Source organism: Sebastes umbrosus, chromosome 1, assembly GCF_015220745.1.
Source record: "Sebastes umbrosus isolate fSebUmb1 chromosome 1, fSebUmb1.pri, whole genome shotgun sequence".
Classification (NCBI taxonomy): Eukaryota; Metazoa; Chordata; class Actinopteri; order Perciformes; family Sebastidae; genus Sebastes; species Sebastes umbrosus.
Window position 1 is genome coordinate 15,055,620 of NC_051269.1, and position 21,826 is coordinate 15,077,445.

Sequence of the window (21,826 nt, forward strand, 5' to 3'; positions counted from 1 at the left end):
TATATGTGTCTTGTGTGAAACTCACCAGTGTGGTTATGCATTAGTGTACAGTGTTAAATACACCAACCAGGAAGTGAGCATAATACTAAGTGGGACGGTCCATATATAAAAACCCAGCACTTCCTGTAGTGGTGTAAACTCAAACACATCTATTTCTGATGGTGACTATATGGCTTTGTGTTTGTGTGTGTGTGTGTCTGTATTCATGCTGTTTTCTACCTGAAGGGGTTAATAATTGAGGAACGTAAAGAATGTGTAAGCTGAAACTGGTTCGAGCTGATCGGCCACATTCACTCTGATGATTGATTGATGCCTGCCAGGAATATGGATCACACCGACGGGATCAGTCAATACCACAAATCCATGAATGTGCACTTGACCTTTGAATTTAGGATTGCGATTACACATTAAACATCAACAAAATACAGCATAAATGGGTGAATCAAAAGGAGTCTTTGATTTCCTTTTTCAAACCAAAATCTGATTAAAAAAAACAAATGATAAGAAGATTATGTCAGACAAACAGGCATTGTGCTTCTCTCCATTTCATTGTGATAAAACAACCTGTGCATCCACATTTGAGAACAATGCAAAGAACAACACATGAGAGGAGCATCGATTTGTATTTTTCTTTTTTGCCACGAACCCCGCGGCTCCGTTGCTCTTCTCAACTCCGTCCAACTCGCATTGTCCTGCACTTGCACAATCACCGTGAGTCATCTTTATACTTTTTTTTTTCGCCCAAGATCTCTCCTAATCTTTTTGAAGCCTCTCTGTATCTTTTTCCCTCGCTGAGTGGGAGGCTTGTTTGTTCAGCGTACACTCAGCTGTGTATACCAGCGCTGAAGGCCACTTCTTCGCAAATGCCTGTTTTAGCGAGAGACTATTTGTCAAATGCATTATGACTTGTGCATACCCCCGGGCAGAATCACTCCGGTGAAATGAAGTTGGATAGATTACTGTAGTAGCTGTTCCACTTTCTCCTCATCGCTCTTCCCCTCTAACAACACGGCGCCCGAGAGAGAGAGGCTCTCAAGTAATTACACTGTAGTTATTCTGTATAGGTTTATAATCCAATGGTTTGCAGATGTTATTCTTTACATAGTCTGCTCCAAGTTACTGTATGTTATTTATATATGCTGCTGAGGCCGTCTTCACCGCACTGCGGAGCTTTATTGATACACAGTTTTGTGCAGTTTACAGAAGTGATATCTCAATCAAAGCATTACTGACTGTATGCGTGTGTGCAGTGCATAGCTAATTGCTAATACCGCCTCAGGCGAGATGTGTGAAACACGTCTAACAAGATAACCCTCATTTATACATTGCATTTCGCACCTTGCCTCACTGTACATCTATGTGCAAGTAACAAGCAGCTGACATTCGTCCACCCAAAGAGCAGCGAGGCCAGCTTTTTGCAGAGCACGTAACCACCCCCTTTTTTCAAGTGGTCCGTACCATTTCCACCGCTATTCCAAATCACCGTATTAGTCATGGGGGATACTTCAAAGTATGGACAAGCGAAAAATATTTTTCCATGTTGAATTCTCAGATTTTTCTTTTTTTTTTTTTACTCTCTTCAAAACATGTCCTTAATAGAAACAGAAAAAAAGAGAAAAAGAAAAGAGTTATTCCAGCCGTACCTCATTCTGTACACAGAGAGAAGTTAATTACATGGAGGCAAGCATTCTTGGGTCGACAGCGTGGACTTGGGGTTTTTTCATTGTGCCCATTCATAACATTCTGCTGACTGGCCAGTCCGAGTTGCAATATCCCAACCGTTCTCACTGGGGGAAATGTTAACCCATGCATGGCTCTAATGCACACCAGACAGGCTAAAAGCTGCTGGAAGTGGGAATACTCAGTGGCGAGTTTATTGTTCTAAAAGCAGTTAGCAAATAGAAGATAACATAAAGGGAAAAGATTATTTTTTTTGTATAAGAAAAAACCCTTAAACAGTCTACTATTCATAATCAAGTCTTTCTGCCCTCCCCACCCCCCTCCTCTCTGTGTCTAACTTCTTCTCTCATTTACCTTCCCAGCAGCAATGTCAAAAGGTTATGGAGGGAAGCCGGATCGCCTGGGGCTGATTGTGTCTTTGAGTTAATGATAAGTAGCTACAGTGTTATTCTGCGGAGCAGTGGGGCTAAGATTGTTTTCTGTGCACCGACTATTACAGTAAGAGAAAACGGCACTATTTATGATTTTCTTTCTTTTTTTGATCACTTGTTTAAAACAAAAGCATGAAGGATGTTGAGGACATTTTGGAGTAAAATTAGATGGATAAATTGTGGATAGGTGAGTTGTATACAGAGCGTCACCTTCCTTTTAATCTGTTTAAGTTTATTCTAGGGCTGTTAATCGATTAAAATATTTAATCGTGATTTAATCACATGATGGTACATAGTTAATCACTATTAATCGCAAATTAATCGCATATTATTTATTTGTTCAAAATGTACCTTAAAGGGAGATTAGTCAAGTATTTAATACTCTTATCAACCTGGGAGTGGACTGCTTTATACAAATGTATGTATATATTTATTATTGGAAATCAATTAACAACCCAAAACAATACAAATATTGTCCAGAAACCCTCACAGGTACTGCATTTAGCATAAAAAAAATATGCTCAAATCATAACATGGCAAAGCCCAACAGGCAACAACAGTTGTCAGTGTGTCAGTGGGCTGACTTGACTATGACTTGCCTCAAAACTGCATGTGATTATCCTGAAGTGGGCATGTCTGTAAAGGGGAGACTCGTGGGTACCCATAGAACCCATTTTCCTTCACATATCTTGAGGTCAGAGGTCAAGGGACCCCTTTGAAAAATAGCCATGTCAGTTTTTCCCCGCAAAAAATGTAGCGTAAACTTGGAGCGTTATTTAACCTCCTTTGCGCTAGCTAGTATGATATGGTTGGTACCAATGGATTCTTTAGGTTTTCTAGTTTCATATGATGCCACTATCTCTACTCTAGCTTTAAACGGGAGCCCGCTACAACATAAAAATCACAACTTGTGTGAATGCGCTAAAGAAATTAGTGGCGTTAAAACAAATTAACATTAACGCCTTACTATCGCCCTAACTTTGACAGCCCTATTTAAAACACAAGAAAGAAAAATACATGACTATGCTTGGTACATTTTTGAGAATAGAATCAGATGGATAAATGTAATTGTTTATTCACCTATGTTACAACATATAAGGATAATACCAGGTGCCACCATATCAATGCTACTGTAGTTTCTATTCTGCAGCAACACCTACATAGGGGTATTTGAGGACGGCAATTGGCTGTTTAGAAAGAAACAGGCCAGGGGATACACTACTGTTCATAACAGGGATTTACCACCGTGGACTTCAGTTTAACCTACAGGATAGACAGTGAAGGTAACAAAGACTCTGCAGCACTCTCGTTGCTCCGCTCTGCACTTTATAATCTAGACCAGACATGACTCAGAGCTACTAGAGGTGTTAAGAGGGTCATAAGTCATGTATGGCTGAAAATAGATAGTATAGTTTATCCTGCCTGGTTAGCTACTTAATCACCCAGGTCCATAGAAACAGGCTATTTATGTCGATGATTGATTGTATTAAACTGCCAAGAATTCAGTCATGACGGTGCATTTTTTAAAAAACTATTCCCGATATACTTTTGTAATATACTACTGCTATCCAAATCATTTCTATCACGCCGCAATCTATCAGCCAGAAAGTCGGTTTATGTTATAAGAAATCACCAGACTGCTTCTGATATTCAGGCTTGGTGTGATATGCGTAGCAAAACTGTACCGTCATGCGAAACACGGCCACATCACAAGATGTCAGAGTGATTCCGATTTTGACGTGGAACGTGAATCGAAGTCCCGGCCCAACTCGTGGCCCCTCATTAAATCACATTAACCCTAATTATCGTCACTGCCCCTTGAAACCCAAACAGAGGCTTGACTTTTGGCTCCTCAGCTGGATGTCGGGTATGTGTTTCAGCCCCTCGACTTGTGTAAAGGAGTCCAAGTGCCAAGGCGCTTTAAACTGTCTTCACCTCAGGAGGCCACTGGTTCGTCCTCAGTAGCAATAGCCTAGCCCTGTCTGTCTGCCCCCACCACCACCACCACCACCACCACCACCACCAGCCAGCTTCCTTGTGCTGTTTTATATTCAGTTCTTGATTGGTTGGGGGATGGGGTTGGTGGAATAGCATTTGAGAGGTTTGTGCAGGAAGTGGGAAGTAGATTTATGTGTAAAGAGAGAGAGAAAGGTCTGTAGATGGAGTGAAAACGGAGAGAGATTTTAGGGGTACTTTATTTTTCAGCTCGCCCTTGAGTCTGTAATGTCATTCAACGACGTGGAAACCAAAAATGAGCCTCGCCACCAGATGTGTTCCAGTCCAGATAGCGACTTGAAAGACAGACGTTTATTGTTTTAGTGCATTTGGTGTGGTTCAAACCCAAACTGCATGAAATGCTGATTGATGGGTTTCACTAATGAATGTGTGTGTGTGTGTAAGAGACGGAGAGAGAGGGAGAGAGAGGGAGAGAGAGGGAGCGAGACATCTGCTTCATGTGATTTATTTAACCATTTCTGTGCTCTAAGCTCTGCCCGCTGATGGGAAGGGGGAACTGAGTGTATTTCACCATGCTACAGTAGCATTTCAAAGCATTTTCTTTCTATCAGCACACAAATAGGAAATAAAAACCTCTCAGTAATGTTTCCCTTTGATATCTACAGAATGTGGCCTTGATATTTCTATAGAGTATATGGACTAAAACAAATACTGGGCTTAAATAGAGATATGGTAAACATACATAGCAGCAAGACAATATCACAAAGTTGTTGCATAGCAGGCTCTGTTTTTTATTATAACAATAAACCAAAGTCAATATTGACACTCAAACTGCAGTGACCTTCTGTTATGTAACTCTATATCTTTGGTTCACCCAGGGCAACAACCAAACTTATTGTTGATGCTGACATTTAGCATCATCCACATGTGGTTTAGACTGTAGGTCAGGAAGTGCGCAGCTCAGTCTTTTTTTTTTTTTGCAACGGTTTCAGCATCCCTGCTGTGAACCGTGTGTCCTTAATTATCATACACTAACAATTTGGGTGTTCCCATTGTTTTATGGTTAAAGGTATCAGCAGCAAGGCCAAGACGGGTGCAACAGAGACAAAACATTTTCGGTGTGTTGTAACGCGGCGACTCCCCGAGCAGAGAAAGCTGATCTTCATTAGGATAATTGCTTCATTTCATTCATAAACAAATAGTCCACAAAGTGATTATTCTAGATGCTGGAGATTATGAGCGCAGTTATTGGCCTTGGCAGATTTGTGTGTAAAGCAGGCTTTGGTACATAAATTAGCGCAATCATTGTATGAGAAAACGTATCAACATTTCACATAAGCACAGACGGAGCTCATCATCTCTGACTTTCACACCCTACAAAAGATCTCGCAGTTCACCCAACAATTTGTTTTTCATTACATCTCCCTGGGAACTGTGCATTACAGCCTATGTTTTGGTACTTTCATGATTTTTTTTTTTTTTTTTGCAGTAAAAGCTTTACGTGAAACTGCCGTTTAGTCTATTAGCAGGAAATGAAACACTAAGGAGAGGAAGGACTGAGGGAGAGGAGGGGGGAAGGGGTGATTTTTAGGCGTGTAGACAGATCAGAGTGGGGAAGTTTTGACAGGTTGTGGACTTGAAAGATAAGATCTACTTTGGATATCACAGGATTGGGAGGGACAGTGTTTCTGTCAACCTTAAAGGAACAGTGTGTCGAGGGATCTAACAGCAGAAATGGAATATAATATTCACAAGTATGTTTTCATTAGTGTATAATCGCCTGAAACTAAGAATCGCTGTGTTTTCGTTAGCTTAGAATGAGCCTTTCCTATTAACATAGGGAGAGACTTTCACGTTTTTATGTTACCTGAAGGCCACTGTAGTTCTCCGACGCGCTTGTGAAACTGCGGTAACGTGAGCCGCAGAGTGCAAAACCGTGGTATCGACAGCTGCCGTCTGACTTCCTTTGCTCCTACAGCAGTGTTATTATGGTAAGGATGGCCTCTGAGCGAGGCTAACAGCGTTACCACGGTGATGCACTCAGCGGCTCATGAGTGAGCGGAGGGGTATTCAGTTGGTTGCAATCTGCAACCACACCGCAGGATGCCGCCAAATCCTACACACTGTACCTTTAAGTGATGTCGGGCTCAAACTACACTCATACATACTCTTAGCATACCTCAGACCACAGGAATGTTTTTTTTACATCCCCCCATCGGCTCAGAAGTCCATCCTGGCCGCACCGATTTCAAATCATAAATATTTTTTTAAATAACATGTTCAGTATTTATGATCGGATATCCTGTGGGGAACCCTGTGAACAGCCGATGACGCAGTAACGTGGGAAAGGACGATAGCCATTTGGGAACCAAGCTGACTATAGCGGAAGGACAACCACCGCCGTCATGGCAGCCGCGGCTAATGCATGAGCTAATGCAAAATGAGAAGCATAAAGTAGTAGTAAGATGGACCTCAGAAATGGAGGACCAACTTGTTGATTACTATTACAGAAGTGTGTGTTTAACGTGTCTCAATGACTTCATCCATATTTTTTCTTTGTGAATTTTCAGTACAAAGTAGTGTAAAAACGGACATCGGTAGTTTTCATATTTGTTTGGAATCTGTTAGTGTGTTTTGTTCTAATTTGGCCAAATCGTTGCTCAACACACACTATAGGAACAAAACTGTTAAATTTGACATAACATGTCGTTATGTGTGGGGTTTCTCACATTTCCAACATCTGTTAAGAATTGAAAAATCTTTAAGTGTGGGCCAGCCTTAAGTCTGTGAAGTCACCAAATCACCTTGTTGTATGGAAGGTTTTTCAGTATTAAATGGAAGACTGACAGCTGATCCAGGTACAGGTTATAGAGTTTTAGATTATATAAGAAGCACAGGGAATGTGCCTGTCAGAGTTGCACCATGGCGTGCGTTTTATTTGTTGGCATTTCAATCCCCCTGGCTCCGCTCCTGATAGGCGAGTCGAGGACACCGTGATCCAACAGATTCCATAGGATAAATGTATAAAAACACTGATAAACATAGCGTCCGCGCCGTCGAAGAACGCAGCTGTCGGGTGTATTAGGAGGGGTTCGCAACATGGGCAAACATGAACAGTTGTCTTAGCTTCCTGAGGCATGTCCTGTGCAAATAGAACTGGAGATGGCTGGTTCAGGCCCACACTCAGAGACCACGGACCCACTGAGTACACACACTCTCAGAGACACACTGTCTCTCACAGGTACACACTCGTACATGCAAATGCAAGCATGTCCGCACTCGCGCAGCATAAATAAACACAAGCGCACACGTGTGAGCACACAGACCGCAGAAGTGCTTGTCGCGTTGTGGAGCAACAGCCCAACAACCCGCTGCCGGAGTGTACTTTATAGTATGAATGTTTTAGGATTTTATACAGTTCAACACATTCAGGAAACTGTGAGTGTGATCGCAGTCATAATTTTGGAAAGATTTCTGGTAGGGGCATGTGTACTAGGAAGCTTTATTTCTTAGACCTTGTTGCTTCCTTCTCTAATTGTGACTTTACAAGCCCTGCTCTTTCAACACAAGCAAAAAAAAAGTTGTGAAGATGTGTGAATAACCTCATCGCAGGGTGACATTATTAATAATGAAGCCTGATGAAATGCTGACATTGAAAACGCACCCTTACTAAAGTGAAAACTTTTGAAACTAGTGCCACTTGTGATGTATTGAATGTCAATAGATCACGTTTGACTTACTTCAGGATTGCACAGGAAGTTAGCTAGCTGGTTTAGGCCACAGAGGATTGGTCCTCTTCTGTGTGCCGTTTGTGCCGCTCTGAGCTAAGTGTGTGTGTGTGTGTGTGCGTGTGTGTGTGTGACTCCCCTCCCTATCACTACAAACCCACAGTCCCCCCAGGCCCCTTTTTTTGCCTCAGTCTAGTAAACCACCTCTGGCACTTTTGGGCTTTGTTCATAATATTTTCATTGTAGCTTTGCTTTACTTTCCAGGAATTCCTTTCGCTGTGTGTGTTGATAGTCGGTTTTCGCTACCCCAAGATAACAGCGTCAAATAAGAGCACTTAATCTCATAGAAAGAACGGCACCCTGTGTTTAAATGTAGATGTAATTGCGTTTCTCTTCTTCTTTGCCTATCAGCGCGGAATCTGTTTTGGTGTCGCTGTCATTCAGCTTCTTTTAGCATCCACACGCACACAATAACGCTTCAGTAACGTGATATTACAGTTAACTTCAAATTGTGTACCCTCTGTATGTTGATTAAGGATCTACAGTAGCTGTTATAAGGCCTCAGTATGATGTGTTAGTGCAGCTGAAAGCGAGTGTGTTCACTGTGCAAACACAGCATTGCTGGCACTCCTGGTTTCACTTAATCTTTGACACAAAGGCACTGGCATGTGGCTGGGCTCTCAGACAGATTCAGTGACAGAGAGAGAGGGAGGCATGGGTATGTGTACATAAATAGCGGGATAATTGCTTAAAAGCCATTTTAAGGCGTTTACACTTATTTATTTTTTCTTTCTTATTCCATCTTGACGGGAAGATTTCTGCAGGCCTTGAACATCACAGTCAGTCATTAGGATTTCCTGAAGCAAACACAGCATCGTGTGACTGATACCATGCCTGCTACTTTGGCCACCTCAGGACCTTATTCTGGGTCGTACTATACGTAGAAGTCCACACTATGCTGTCATTCTTGATGGATGATTTATTTGCCTGCCATCCTATAATTACCCAGCGAGGAGATGGGAGGACCTCTCTGAGATTATAGCTTGTCTTTGCAGTAAAAAAAAAGAAAAGACACTGAGACACTTTAAATGATTTGGCAGTAAGCTCTTTTAAAGGATCTTTTGATGTTTTATCAAGCACAAAAACATTAATTGAAAATGTATTCAACATCTCCGTAGTGATGGGAATGGTGAAGCAGAGATTTTTTAAATGGAAAACATTTACTTATTTCCAAATTGTAGTTGTGCTCTTAATTACCGCAGTTCTGCTTGTTTGTACTAAAACATTACCTTCTTGGCACCGAAGACTGTTGTTTGCAAAAGTTTGATATCTTTCAGACGCATTCGGATACGTATCGAATGACTATTTTCACATCAAAAGAATTGTCTCCGTGTTTTTTGGACACGGCTCGAGGCCTGAAGAATGAATCCAAAATGAAAAGCAATGACCTCTCGTCAGACTTTGACAGGATTCTGCTGACACCAGTCACGGGTAATCACCAGCTTTCTTGGCAGCAGAAAGGCGTCAGTTCTTACTAGACACACACCACCTAATATTCTTTTAATTGACTTCAGAGAAACTGTATCAAGATGTGCTGATGAAGTTACAAATTGGCTCAAGCCGTTCATTCCGAGAGCCAGATCTCCTTGTTCCTTTTTGGTTTGGTTTGTTGTACTTTCTGCTGCTCCGCATAATGACGAAGGGTGGAAGAGTGGAAGATTTCAATTACTCCGAGAAAGTCAAGGAGGTTGTTGAAGTTTGAGAAATACAACACGGGGCTGGTTGCTATGTGGAGATTGCGCACATTTGGAATGCAATTAAATTGGTTTGGCTGCTTGCCAGTGAAAAAAATACATTCCTTTTTTATTCTCATCTCAAATGAAAATGTATAGAGTGTTTTGCTGAAAAATACCTGGAGGGAACAGTAGGCTGTTGAATATTTGTAATACAGCGTGCACTGTGCAGTTGAAATGAGTTTTGAGATGAGTTATCCATTGTGGTTTCCCCTTTGACATTTCAAAGGTATGCAGCTTTTGAACCATGGATTTACTGTAATCTATTTTTTTCCTATTATTGATGTGTGGTTGAGTTATAAACTGTAAATTGGCTTCTCTGCCATTTCACTAGCGGTGCCATATCAGAAACCACGAGGCCATGGGGCAGAAACAGACTTTGTAATAATGTTTATATATAGTCACATGTAAACCCCAGTTGTTGGTCCCAGTCTACATATGAAACCGTACAAGACCGCTGTTTACCATATAGAGTGTGTGAATCCTTCAGCAGCTCCTCAACAGCACAACGTAACCAACCATACTGAGACATGTAACAGACTGTACCGACCGTTCTAATTTGAAAGTAATGACTGACTGAATTATACGCAAAGACAATAAACAGGTGAAAGTATCATTGAGGCTGCTGCAGAAGTATGGACCCAAGGTATAAATCTGTGGTGCTAACTCAACAACGTATCGTCATACAATGGTTCATATGATATCTTCTGAAAAGTTATTCCTCATTTTTTGAGTTTCCAGCAACACGTGTCAATTTTCGATTGTTACACACATACAGTCTTTTCAAAATAAATTTCCGTCTTCACAGGAAACAACTTGGTTAGGTTTAGGCAACAAAATTACTTAGTTAGGTTTAGGAAAAGATCGACTTGGTTAGGTTTAGGCATAGACTGTATATAAGATGTGGATTGCGGTGATGCCACCCATTGGTTTGTAGACTACGGTTTTGAAGCCTCAAGTTCAGCATTTTGGTTTTTGGTCGTCGCCAGCTTGTTTTTTTGCAACCAGAAGTGACACGAGAAGGTGTAACAAAGTACAACTGAACGCTGAAAAATATGTTTTCAGGCGACCAAAAATGTTATAATTAACTTTCATGAACTGAAAACGCACTGTGAAAGGGTTAAAGTTGTAAGGCGAAAACACCCAGACCGCACAACGCCGTGGTAGCGACCTGTCAATCCCAATCATGCCCTAAAGTATACCCTGCTTTATGGTCTATTTGACTCTAAATGGGACCATAATTTACTAAATGAACATCATGCTGTACTGAAGAAGACTTGAAACTAGCGATAGAGACCATAAACTCATGTTTACAATGTTTACTGAGGTAATAAATCAAGTGAGGAGTAGGGTCATTTTCTCATAGACTTCTATACAATCAGACTTCTTTTTGCAACCAGAGGAGTCGCCCCCTGCTGGCTGTTAGAAAGAATGCAAGTTTAAGGCACTGCAGCATTGGCTTCACTTTTCAGACCCGGAGGTACTTAGTTAGGTTTAGGAAAAGATCGTGGTTTGGGATAAAATAACCACCTACCCCAATGTACTCCCTTATTCCATTTCATGGGATATAATATACAAATTACAGTGCGTTCATTTTTCGCAGATATAATTACAAACTGTATATGAGAGCAGGCTGAACTCAAAGTCTACAAATGTTCTTATATACACTTTGAGAATTTTAAGAAGGGATCAGTCTACAGTTTATTTTTAGTCCATTAGACATCTGTTCTTTGATTGATGTTAAACAAACATTAACATTCTAACAAAGAAATTCATTATCATCCAAAATGACGTATAGATGAAAAGATATCGTGTAAGGAAAAGCCACTGTGTTATCACTTCCTTCCTTTTAGCTGCATACAGACCAACAGTAATTGACGTTTGAGGTTGTTTTGGCACTCGCAAAGTACAAAGTGATCTACCAATATGAACCACAAAAAAGAAAACAAATGTTCTCAGATTTGTGTTCGAGATTGTACAGTTTGCATTCAGGAGAACTTTCAAGGTTTCATTTTGAGCATTTTTAAGGCCCAATAATGACAGCAAGTTACTAGTCAGTGTGAAAAAATGCCCCAACGATTGTATTATGAGAAAAATGGAGAGAGAGAGACAGAGGGAGAGAGAGAAAGAGGAACCATAGATGTGAGCTGTTAGGTTGTTGTGGAGTATTAAAAAAAATCCAGCTGCCTCTGATCCACTGTCGCCTGATCTGCAAATAGATCGAGCTGCCCAGCCGAGCCGTTCTTACAAAATCAGCCTGGCATGGCGTTATAATAGCTTTTCCTTGTACGTGTCCTGTCAAACCAACTTAGCCTCTCCGGGTGCTATTTTAGTGTTAGTCACACAGTCGATAGAGGAAACTACAAGTCCCGCGTGTCGCCTCTCGTCCCCCAGAGAGCACAAGGAAATATACTTGTATGTCCGACACCGCAATGCTTTCATTACACCGTGACACTTTTGGGAAGTGTACTTTGAAACGGGATCCCTGGAGCGAGGGAGAGAGGTGTTGAGATGATGAGCTAATTAGCGGGGTCTACCGCTATCCTGCTAATGGCTGTTTGCGGGTTTGCGGGTGCTGCAGCACGCTTGATTTTTAGTCAGGGGCTTAATCCAACATGCACATGACAAAGCCTGCTAAGTGAATCAAAAAGCCGCGTATCAGTGGAAACAAGGCTCCTCAGTCTCCTCAATGGAGCTGCGAAGATACGAGCGAACGGGCACAGACGCATGCCAATACACCTTCAGGGCATTGATTGTGTGCCATAATGCTTTCATGTGGCTCTCCTTGCCTATGTCGAATGTAAAATCATATCTCAATACGGCGTTTTTTTTTTTATCCATGTGTGTGTGCCTTGCCAGATACTTTGATGTGAAAAGATGTGAGTAAATGTGTGTGAGTGTGTGATTTAGGGATACACTGTTAAGCTGTAAAATGATGAAGGTTTCTACTATTACAGCCTTGTACTCATGCGAGGAACTAGAAAACAAACATCCGACAGAGAGGAAGAGGAGATGAAGAGATAGAGCTTTATCAGACAGAGAAAGAGGCCCGACAAGCAATTCTACAAACTTACAAAAAAAAAGAAAAAAGGATTGAATAGATGTACGTGCACGTTAGCACCAACACGTCCTCTTTCCCAGGCGTGCATGTGCTGACAGGACACCAGCCCTCACTTTCATTTGTGCTCATGCACCTGCTCACAATAACTTTTATTTTCATTACAGCAGAGTGAACACCGTCAAACGTCAAACGTCGCCTTTCCTACCACAGGGTAGTTTACAACAAGTTCCCACTACTAAACAACAAAGTAGGTTGCTTGTCAGTATAGTCCAAAATGAGGGTTTTATGAGGGTTAAGTTTAGGCAATGTTAAAGGAAAACTATAGCTGAAATGATCATTTGATTTGTTGAGTAATAAAAAATGTATTGCCAACAATTTTGATTCTGATTAAATAGTTTAAGCCATATGTCAAGCAAAACATATCAAACATTCACTGGTTCAGCTTCTCAAATGTGAGGACTTGCTGTTTTATATCATTGCTAATTGAATGTCTTTGGGTTTTGGACACTTAAAGTGTTTTTTGAACTTGTGATAAGTATTTTTCACTGTAAATCAATCAATAGAAATATTAATCTACAGATTATTCAATGAAAAAAACCCTGCATACTGTTTTTTGTTAGGAAGTTTAACAGGTCATAATTCCCTCTCTATTATCTGTTTTATATCGCTGTGAAAACATCTCCTTCAAACAACTGTATTTATTTAGGGTTCTTGCCAAACAACTTCATTTTACAAGATTACTGTTGAACACATCTTAATAATGTTCGAATTTATCTTCACCCAATATTCATTTTTACTGAATAGAGCCTGAATACATCTTAATGTAAACCTCCCGTGGCACCTCCCGTAAACATTAGCTGTCAGCTTCATGCAGGACTGTGCTGCTCACCGGGCTGCTAACAGCTAACGTTAACTAGCTCTCGTCCTGCCGATTTCAACACGGATTTGTTGTTCCGAATGTAGCATTATCAGGTAAAATAGGGTGTGGAAATCGACCTCCAAATCAGTAATCGAAAGCGGATGAGATGGATACAGACAGACAGAAGAACATGTCAGCCTGTTGCGCTGTGTCGCAAAGCTTTGAATACCTTAGAATATTTCTCACCGAAGCTTCGAAGACCAAAATTTTTTATTTGGGATAGCCTTAGTTAATTATGAGTTTACTGCATCCCAAACACATTTTCTATCGGCTCCGGGACGAAGGGATGCTGTTAGTCTTGAGCCCTGACATACCTATGGTACTGTAGGAAAACGAGTACCATCCCGTTTTCAATATTTTGGCATTGACCTTGGTACGGAAGTATTGGCTTATCGGTTGGAGACAAGTCGCAATCCATCCATCCGTCTTGTCCGGCCTTTTCCTCACTTTTCGTGTGAACCAAACACCATGTTTAGTGTAGCACTAAATGTAAGCAGGGGCCATTTTAAGCTATTTGAACAAATGATCAGTCCGGTTTCTAGAGAGGACAGCTGTCTGGTTTTATGTCTGTGAAAATGTTGTGGTTTGGACCAAGAAGGTGTCTCCTGGAGAGTGCAGCAGTGTTGGAAAAAATATGCAAAGTGTAGATACAGAGAGGTAATCCATGAACCAGTGCTTGACCTTTCAGCAACACTTCCAGCTTTTCTCACATTACAATAACATTTCTTCCTTCACTTTAAAGAGACCGCACTCTTTCTGCTGTGGGGGTCAGAACTCGATACGTCGGCTTCAATTTGTAGTAACTCTTGCAGCTTGGTTGTGCACTGTATGCATTCTTGACATCCCTTTACAATTAAATTAGATTGTACTGTAGTCATTCAGGCTTGTTTAGTGTATTTGGCAACTACCATCGCTAAGCCGCACAAACAAACCCGAGCGACAAAGCAGCACGAGGGGTAAGCAGGTTTCCGCGTACGACACCGAGGTGACGGCTGAGCTAATTGGGGATTAACAGTTAATAACTGAGAGGTGAGACAAGTGCTGAGCGTCTCTGTGCCAAAGTGTGCCGTGAGATTTCTTTCTTCCCGGTTCTGCTCATCCTTGTTTCTCACCTGCCGTGTTGTTATTTCTATCTCCCTGGATTCTCATCCTCTCTGTCTCACTCCGTTGGATTTCTCTCCTCTTCTTCTCTCTCTAACCCTCTCTTTACTCTCTCTCTCCCTCTCTCTCTCGGGCCGATTCTCATCAGCCTGCGTTAGTTGCGAATGCAGAACTAAGTGGCTGTGACAACATTCTCAGATGCTCCAGCTGCCACAGATTTATTGAGTTATTAAAGTAATGTACTGTGATTAAAAATGCTAATTTTCCCTAAATTGAACGCCAGCTTACATCGTTTTTTTTTTTAGGTTTTTTTTCAGAGGCTGATTTAATTACATGGAAAATGAAATGATTCAATCTTTGCAGCCAATTGCTTCTCCACACAAAAAATGAATTACCTCATGATACAGAATTATTGTTTGGGCAACAGGAAGTGAAATGACTGAGTAGGATTCTTTTAGATTGAATAATCAGAGTGTTTTGCTGTTGTAGCGTGCACAAATGCTCACATTTGAGTCATGCATATATATTAGGTTAGCTTGTATTTTGTTTATATGTCATCTCAGCAATCTTACCTCAGGCCATAATCTGAAAGCGAGGCTTTGAATTGAGCATAAAAAACACAGATCCTTTAAAATCCTTAAAGTAAGCCACTCAATACATGTAGGCTAGTTCTGGTTTTACATTTAAAGCATGGGTTTTAAATAAAGAGAGAACAAAGTTTCCCTTCCCAATATTATTATGAATTGTGTCCTCGTCTACTCTGAATAATTTCCTTTCCCCTGGGGGATTTTTTCAGCGTGCTTTCCTTGGCTCATTTTGGCCCCTCATTATGCATTCATGTATTCATTTATATAATGCGCAACACTGCAGCTTCATTGGACAAATCTCAGTCGTTTTGGACAGCATTGTGTATGATACATGAATGTTAACGTTTCTTTTCTTTGAATTTTTTTTTCTATACTTCTACTTCAAGCAGTCAGTTTCTCCCGCTACCGTTATTTTTTTTGCAAAATATGCAGGGCCCTTTTTGAACATCGCCGGATTGAATCAGCTACTGAAAAAGTAATTCTCATTTGAATAATGAGATAGAACTTTTTTTCCCCTTGATCACTTGATCTTTGCGGGGCACTTCTGCTGAGGAGCAGATAGCAGCACCGCGCTGCACCGTTATATTCCAGCCCTCTAAAATCTCTGCAAGATTACCAGAGCAGCTTCACATACTGTTTGGATCCCTTCCAGATTTCTCAGTGTACTGTAACAGACCTTCGCCAGTATCAGCACCACTTTTACAGCCCTATACCTCCTGAACATGTCCTATAGGTGAGCGTGTGAAATATCCGTGACCATGTCAGATGTCTTTTCCTCTCTGGACAAGGATTGACTCGTATATATGTGGAGTACAGCGAGAGAGAGTGAGCGTCTCCGGCCTTCCAGATGTCCTAGACATAACAGAGGCTTGTCAGCTCTGTGGCTGCGGCTCTAAATGGGTCACTCTCCTTGATATCACACAGCTCCTTCACAATGACCCCACTGTTCTCCTGATATTACAGCACACCAGGTGGCTCACTATGAAAGTCAGACAAATGTGGACTGCGTGTATTCGTGAGTAGTCGGAAAAAACACACGGACATGTGACTACAGAGCTGTTTATTTAAGGTATAGACATTTTAAAGAGGATCTATAATGCTTTTGTGATTTTTTCCCCCTTTCCTTTATTGCGTTATATTGTTTTTTGTGCATGTAAAAGGTCTGCAAAGTTACAAAGTCCACACCAAAGGGAGTTACTCTCCCCCATAGAAACACTGCTCCTGAACTGCCTGAAATGCCTTGTTTGAAGTCCCGCCTTTTCTTTTGAAACATGGTTATGTCACCAAGTAATACATTTGCATAATACCTGCCTAGCGGCTAGTTTGGCCCTCAAACAAAGCTAGTCAGCTGGAGCAGAATCCAAAGAGTTTGGTTGACCAATCACAGCAGTAGGCCAGCTGACCAAATCAGAGCAAACTGGATTTTTTGGGAGGGCGGGGCAAGAGCTCAAACAGAGCGTTTCAGACCGAGGGTGAAAAGAGGTGCTGCAGCACAGCCGGTATGAGAAAAATAAAGCGTTTTCTGAACATTAAAGCATGTAAACATGTTCTAGTAGAAACCCAAAATACAAGTATGCACTGGAAAATTAGTATAATAGGTCCTCTTTAATACACACCACAGCCCAAAACACAAGCCCACTAACAGAGCTTATAGAAAAAAGTCACTCTTATGAAAAAGGAATATTGGATTTTTCTTGGTTTCGGGAATCTCGTGAAACGTTTGATATAGGGAAAATGCATTTTTCATTGATCTGCTATTCACCTCTTCCAGTGCAGTTAATGCACGGCTGTATGTAACATGTAACATGCTAGGGAGCTCTGCAGAGAACAGGGTAGTAACAAAAAAAAAAAGGAGAGAGAGAGAGAGAGAGGGGGCGGGTGGATGGCAGTTCAGTGATTTCTGATTTATGGTTTGATTACAGTCTTTCCATCCTGCTGAAGACCGGCTGTATTTGCCTGCATCACGTGAATTTTTTTTCCTCACATGGCCTAGCAGTGCAGCAAGCTCCAGCTCGTTCTGCTCCTCGTCAAAACGAAACACGCATATGCGCATACGCACACCAGTAGGATGGCATTCAGGCACACACACACACGCACAAATACACACTGATTGAGAGATAAAATGGAGAATGGCTCTTTTAGTCAGCTGAGCAGTCTCCCCCTCCTGCAGCCTGGCAACCATTCAATACCATTTACCTCCTATTGGGAAATAATATTGATATTCATAAATGTACCCAGTAAAGGGACGAAAAAAAAAGAAGAGATACAATAGATTATTCAAGCACAGGTGTCTACCGTCTTGGGCTCACAATATCCCTCTCATCAGAATGAATATCAGAACGTTTATTACTGCAAATATGAATGAGAAAACTATCTTTATTCCGCATGATCAATGCCATCGTTTTGTAAGAAACGTAGCCATGAAAATTTAGACAAAGGAGCTTTTTTTTTCACCTGTAGCTGGCTGGATGTTTTTCTGCTGAGAGCTGCATTCCATTAATAGTCTCACAGTGATCAGACCTTGGCGAGAAAGAAACACAGTGGCGAAGTGTGCCCCCTTTATGTGCCATTATTTCATTTTTTTAACCAGCATCGATCCACGTGCATTTAAACCACGTTGGTGTATGAATGCTATGAAAGTTGCAGTGAAAGAGACAGTCAGTGATATCATGGCTCCCCAGGCTTTCATTAAACTGCCATTCATTCTCCTCCTCAGGCCTTCTTAGGCCTCTCACTTTAAATTCTCTAACTGCACATTCTGTACTGTGGACTCCCGAGGCCTTGTGTGAGTGAAGTAGTACGTTCGAGTTCAACTTGTCACTCAGGCTGGTTGTAAAATGCTGCAGTAAAGTTGAGAACCAGAAAATCTAGATCTTGATTTGTAACTTTGATGGGATGGTTCCAACTGTCAAAAAACCCCACATAGCAACACTGGAAGGTTGAAAATATAAGAGTTGGTTCTTATGATAATAAAAAAAGACTAAGCCTAGTAATGATTAAACCAGTGGTCTGTTTGTTTGGGTATTGTTTGACTTGTTTGGTCAATTACCAAAAAGAGGAAATATAAGTATTTTTCATTGTTCTGTAATGATAGCGGCCCGTACATTGATGTTCTCCAGAGGGCGTGCTGGTACTGGTTCTTTTTTGGGTGCAATACGTGTGGATGGACACAAAAAATAGTTTGTAATATTGTTCACATTTAACCAGCTGGGGGGCCATGTTAGCTGTTGCTTAGCGCCATTTGTGATTTGAGCGCTCCCTACGTTACTTTGTGACTCCGTTGGTTACTGATTCCTAACAACAGAGTTAACATACAGAGTGCTGAGGTTACAGGACTTCTCTTTGCTTTGACAGTATGGTCATTCACAACAACTCAACATCAACACAACTGGACCATTGAAAGATAGTTAACGTTAGCTTGACCCTCGTTTGCATAGTGAACACAACACTAAGTGTGCTGGAGCTTCTGATAACTCAGCTGGTGTTGAAATAACACAAAGAAAAAGTAACGTCTTGTGGGGAATTAGTGTTAACTACAGTAGCCTGGCTTGGAAACGCCCACTGTTTCCACTGATATGTCTAAAATTGTCTGTATCCTGTAATGTCAACCCAATCTCATGGAAGGCGTATAAATAGCATGACATTTTAAGGACATTATCAGGACGCATTATAGGCATCTAGCTTGTCGCTGATACGCCAGGTTAACGTTGTGAAATGTTACCGTGAAATGGTCGTGGTTATGTTTAGGCAACAAAACTACGTAGGTAGGTTTAGGAAAAACGTCATGGTTGGGCTTAAAATAAGTAAAATACGTACGGAAATAACATAATACAAGTACGGAAAACCCGTCACCAACGTAACGCCACCAACGTAACGTCACCAACGTAACGTCACCAACGTAACGTCACCAAGGTAACATCACAAACGTAACATCACAAACGTAACATCACAAACGTAACATCACCAACGTAACGTCACAAATGTGCCACCAATGTAACTCCATCAAGGTAACTCCACCAAAGTAACGCCACCAACGTAACGCCACCAGCGTAACGCCACCAACGTAACGCCACCAGCGTAACGCCACCAACGTAACGCCACCAACGTAATGCCACTAACAAGCACATTGCGACACGAACATCGGTCTCCTGGTAGAAGGTCCTGTGTTTGTTGGACCCATCCACCTCCTGTCTCACCCGCCACAAGCAGTCTCTCCCACTTTTGATTCTACATCACTAGCTCTGAGTGGAGCATATTTGTGGATGTGTTTGCATTGCAGTCAGTACAGATAACATGGCGTACACATGACATGTCAAAAGCAACAAATGCATTGTTATTGCACGCAAAATTACTTATTTAAATTTCCGTGTCATTCATACGCCATTCGGTTAGACCGGGCTGCTCATGTAAAATCGACAAATATGTACAATAGCTACAGGATCATAAAAGTGAGGACAATTTTAAATTCAGTTCGACTTTTAGGTTATTCATTTTCAGTTCTCTTAAGTAGCAGATCAGTTTGAACAAATAAAAAAGTCAATTCTTTACTATATATTTTATTAATTTGGAGCTTGAAACACCAATATGCTTAAGGTTTTGTCAGTTAACTTGACAGCAAAGTACAGAGTGGACCTGGCAGCACTCAGAAAGATCTCAAATTAACACCTAGTGAAAGCTGATGTTAAAAACCTGTGAAAACCAAAAAAAAAGGCCAACCAGAATGACGGGTGCCGCGCGTAGCGGCCCCGGCGTCGGCCGGTACATTTGAATATGAACGGCCCCGACTGAAAGGTTATGACCCATAAAGAGGGGGGGGAACGATTTGAGCGAAGCGTGCAGCGGGGAGAAATGTCAGAGTGAGAATGGCAGGAAATATGTTAGTGACAAGGAAAAAGCTGCCCCTGGTATTCTAGAGCCGATGAGTAAAAATAGGGCATTGGGCAAGAAGGCAGGAAACCAGCAGAGCGAGGCCTCTAGTAGGAATTTCTTCTGGGGAGGAGAGATAAGGGACTTAACTCCCTCCTGTCTGGGCCTGCCGACTTTAACATGCGACATGTGATCACTGATCACTTATGTAGAGATGGACGGAGGAAGAGGAGATTGAAGAATTGAATAGATGATTTTGAGCACTGAGTGATGTGTGTGTTCGTGTTTGCGCGCTGCTGTGCGTGTTAGTGAGTGTCTTCTGATGATCTGTCACTTATTGAGCAGCGACAGGACTTTTTAATTAGGTCAAGACTAACCAAAGAGCACACACACCACACACACATGAGGACTCTCTCACGCAAACACACACATACACAAACACACGTTGAGGTAATGGCTCAGGGGTGGAAAGTACCGTGTGTGAGAGTGTGAGGTTCCTCAGGTTAAAGAGTGGAAGTTAGACAATAAACAGTGGCCTTATCAGACTCTGGGCAGAGCTTCCAACCTGATAGCCCAACATATCACTCTGACTATTAGAAACAAATATGACCTCTACACCACTTGCCTCAGCCCACTCGCTCCCATGAATAAGCAATTTTGATAAAAAAGGTCCCTCATTGGCAAGTTTGTCTCGGTGTTAATTTTCATTTTGCCACATCACGCTGCACTATTCGATTTGCCCGCAGTTACGTGACCTCACCGAGACAAGATTTATTGGGATTTTTACAAATCAAATTTTCAGGCCCGCAGTAGTGGAATGTGAGATCGATGCCCCAGAAGAGGCGAGACATCGAGATGATTATCATATCGTTGATTACAGTAATTTGCGCTCAGGCTGGCAGTTGTGGAACTGATATATAGGGCGTTCACTGACAGCTACACAGTTGACAGCTGACCGCTTCTTATAAACCGTGGGTGGTTCAGGAGTTCCCGATGTCAGAACTTGCCAAACATCTACTCGAGAGACTTAGAATAGTGCAGCTTGACGTTTACACCAACAATAGAGGTCGCTGACATTCATTAATTGTTTCTTAAGTATTTTATTCCTGTTCTGAGAATAGAAGTAAACACAACCCTGGCTCAATACAACTTTTCATCGTTTATTTCCTAAAGAGGAATGTTTTCCATCAGTAGGAAAATTAAAAGGCACATAAATCATATGAGCTGTTGATTTTCCCCTTACCTCATGACAGACCCTTATCTCTTTATTCTTCTAAATATTAAATGTTCTTTGACCAACTAGCTGCAGAGCTGCCAGCTGTTAACATAATTTGACAGACTTTTGGTTGTTGATTGCAGTTTGAATAGAAGCTATACGGTGAAATAAAAGACTACCCTCTGGACACTGAATGAAAAAGTATCATTCCCGTACCAGTTGTTCTCCTTTTTTATTGTAATGAATAGTCTGCCACTTAAAACATGCTGAATGACCCTGGAGAGAAGGCAGCTGGATATTTTTCAATACATTTTCTAATCTGCAGACTGAGTTGAACACCCTGCAGCATGGCCTTTTGGATCGGAAATTGCTTTTAAACTCAACCAAAACTAAAACTATGATTTTCTCTCCTATTGGTGAACAAAAGTTCCAACCTTTTCTATTCATACTGTCCATTCAGTCTGCTGACAATTACAAATACTTGGGAA

General features: G+C 41.4%; 1 protein-coding gene across 9 annotated transcripts in view; it reads left to right on the forward strand.

Moving 5' to 3' along the window:
* The window catches only part of tox2 (TOX high mobility group box family member 2), a 137,666-nt gene that overhangs the window by 26,673 nt on the left and 89,167 nt on the right, over nt 1–21,826 (forward strand). The window contains exon 1 of one of the 9 annotated variants that reach the window (XM_037769756.1): nt 19,259–19,263. The exons of the other annotated variants lie outside the window; for them this stretch is intronic. The gene's annotated coding sequence lies outside the window, so the exon portion shown is untranslated. Of the gene's footprint in view, nt 1–19,258; nt 19,264–21,826 lie in introns of those variants that run through there. 9 annotated transcript variants of the gene reach the window in all.